Source organism: Telmatherina bonti (assembly GCF_933228915.1).
Source record: "Telmatherina bonti genome assembly, chromosome: 15".
Taxonomy (NCBI): Eukaryota; Metazoa; Chordata; class Actinopteri; order Atheriniformes; family Telmatherinidae; genus Telmatherina; species Telmatherina bonti.
The window spans coordinates 25,881,022-25,884,400 of record NC_136613.1 but is presented as its reverse complement, the minus strand read 5'-3'; positions in this window follow the sequence as shown (position 1 = coordinate 25,884,400).

Genomic DNA, 3,379 nt, shown 5'->3' with positions numbered 1-3,379 from the left:
GAGCTGCTGCATTTGTATTCCAAGAGGGGTGTGGGGTGGGGGCTAATGTAATTGAAAACTGTTGGGGTGTTCAGGGTCAGTAAATTCAATAGACACAGAAAAAAAAAAGGGTTTTGTGTTCGGAGTTGCAATGTGAAGTAGCAACAGCCCAACGGAGCATTATGGTTCTTCTGCCCAAATAATAGCTTCCTGTTTGCCCTCTATCAGGCTGATGTGAAGAGGGATAGGAGCATGAAATCATCACCACCAGCCATGTCACTGATAATGCTCCCAAAAAAGAGGTTTCAGATGAGGAGGGTTTCTTTTCTTTGTTTTTTTCTAAATATTTAGTTATATGTAAAGCTGCAGCAGAAAGAGAGGAAGGGCTGGTCTGATAAAGCATTGGTGAATCATTTATTCTTGGGATTCATTATTAATTCATTCATTAGTATTGTTTTTATGTAAATACTGAGTGACATGGAAAAAATGTGTATTATGTACGACTCCAAATGATTAACGAAAAAAGGAAAAGCTTTTTTTCTTTTTTTTTTTAAGGAGCTTGAGTAAAGGTCTATCTTGAGTGATGTGACCTTCATCTGATGTCAGGGATGCTTTACTGCCCAGATGTGATAACATCAAGGGATCCATGGGTGCTTCTGTCATGCTTAATCACTGTGTGAGCACATAGTCACACCTGTAGATGCAAAGATGGATGTTATCTTAAAGAAATACAGAAATTCCTCCTGAAACAAACTCTGTTTTTTTTTCTTCAAGCAATGACAACTAGTAGTTTGTCAATCTTACCAGTTAAAATATTCATGATGGGATGTAACAGTCCCTAGAAAGTTATTATCTCATGGGTAAATGGATGTGGAAACCAAAAGAGCTGTAACTCATAAAATTAAGAGATTTGTTTCAATGCCATTATTCTGAGCACTTGACTAATCCTAAAGCATGTTACCCAAGATGAATGTGGCGCAAATTAAAGCTGTGATTATTATTCATACTCCATGCAAGCGGTATGTTTACACTCGGATCCCCATGTGATGAAAGGACGTTTCTTCCATAGAGCTGAAACATGAGAATATCCCTGAGATTAGTTTCAGGAATACGTTTTTATTATTCTACAGATATTTTATACAGATTTTGAGGTAAAATCACAAAGAACAAGAACGTGTAGAACATTTGTAGAACTTAAGATCAAATGGTCATGAGTTGTGGGTCGTGACTGAAAGAACGAGATCTCGTATTCAGGCGGCTGAAATGGGTTTCCTCCGCAGGGTGGCCGGGCTCTCCCTTAGAGATAGGGTGAGGAGCTCGGTCATCCGGGAGGGGCTCAGAGTAGAGCCGTTGCTCCTCCGCATCGAGAGGAACCAGTTGAGGTGGCTCGGGCATCTGGTCAGGATGCCTCCTGGACGCCTCCCTGGTGAGGTGTTCCAGGCACGTCCCTCGGGGAGGAGACCCCGGGGAAGACCCAGGACACGCTGGAGGGATTATATCTCTCGGCTGGCCTGGGAACGCCTCGGGATCCACTCTGCAGAGTTGGCAAATGTGGCTGGGGAGAGGGAAATCTGGGCTTCCCTGCTTAGGCTGCTGCCCCCGCGACCCGACCCCGGATAAGCGGCAGAAGATGGATGGATGGATGGATGAAGATCAAATGACATTGTACATAAGTGATGCAGCTGGGTGTCAAACTCCTCATTCTTCTCATGCTCTATTATCCTAGCGCCGGGCTTAAAGCAGAAAATGTTGACACAAAAAAGGAAAAAGAAGGGAACAGAAACAGAGAATAACCCCAGAGGATAGCATGTCTCGTATTTGTTTTAAAAAAAAAAAAGCACACAGAAGACACATAACATGTATACGATAGATACCAGTTTACCTAAACCTAACCACTTTGTTGGTTGTCTTCCATTGTGTGATTTGTCAGCTGTAAAAAGAACGGTAAGATGAAGAGATCATATCCCCACCTGTTGTAGCAAACTACAACTTACTCAAATCAATAAATTGATTTTCCTCTGTGAGGACAGTACTTTCATTAGAATAGTCTAATTAAATTGCCAAGCTGAGTTATAACAGCAGCTCGACTTTATTGTGCATGTAAACAAGCCCACTGGAATCCAAAAGGACTGAGACAAAAGCAAAGTATTTAGTGTAAACCAACATTATTTATGCCATTGATTTAACTATTTATAATTCATTAAGTGTAAAACCTTTTTTTTGCCTTTTTTAAAATTGTAAAAAAAAAATCTAATAAAAGAAAAGTTTTGGACTAATTTGTCACTTCTCAATAAAAGTATTTTTGCTTTGTTTTGTTATTTTTTAACGCAGACAAAGCCAGATATCCATCAACCATTGTGGACTTTTGTTTTGAATTAAAGTTTGTTCTTTAATTGTCTGATTATTGGATGAACGGGAGCTTGATGTGTTTTACTGGAGATAAAACTAACCAAAGTTAACATGTCTGCTGTAAAGAAAGGGATTTCAGTGGCAACATCTGTGTAGATCGATTTGCTTTAAATACATCTGCAGTAGTCATTTCACAACGGCTGTGGTTGAGATGACAGAAATGGTCATCACTGGAATATGACTGTCGAGCAGGGATCTCCAAAGTCCATCCTCAAGGCCTGATATCCTGCAAGTTTTTGATTTGTTCCTTTTCCACACCTAGCTCACATTAATCGAATCCAACAGCTAGTGAAAGTCTGCACAGTGACTGATTCATTTGAGTCAGGTGTGTTGGAGCAGAGATACACAGAAAACTTGCAAGATTGTGGCACTTGAGGCATAGAGCGGAATACCCCTGTTGTAGAGGAAAAAATACTGTAATATATCAGGGGCAAATGTGTAGTTGAAAGCCAAAAGTTGTTATGGTAATATGGACCATATATTGTTCAATTAATTTGTCGGTTGTAGCAAATTAACCTTCAACGGCCTGAACTGTGGAGCTCTGTCATAACATCACTGAAGAAACAACTGAGCTTATCTGGTTTATGAAGGAAATTATATTGGCTCCACACAGCTGCCTTGATTTCCATACCATGTTTTTTTATTTTCTTCATCATTAGACAGGTGTGAAGTAACGTTTAGCTTCTTCTAAACGGCCTGATTTATGTTTGCAGTTCTTCGTTTTGGTCCAGCAATAGCTGTTTGTCACATCAGAACCAGTTTTTCTTAGAAAAGCCCGTTTTAGCTTCCAAATTTAATGAACTCACAGGAGATTAGGCAATCGCCTCACACCAGCCCTGGCATTATCTCAGCTGCAAAAGGAGGATTAGAAGTTAAATTTGTGTCCAGCATAGTGATTCATGTCCCTGTAAAAAAAAAAAATATATATATATATATATATATATATATATATAAATATATATTTTAGAAAGTACCGTTTAACATTGTCACA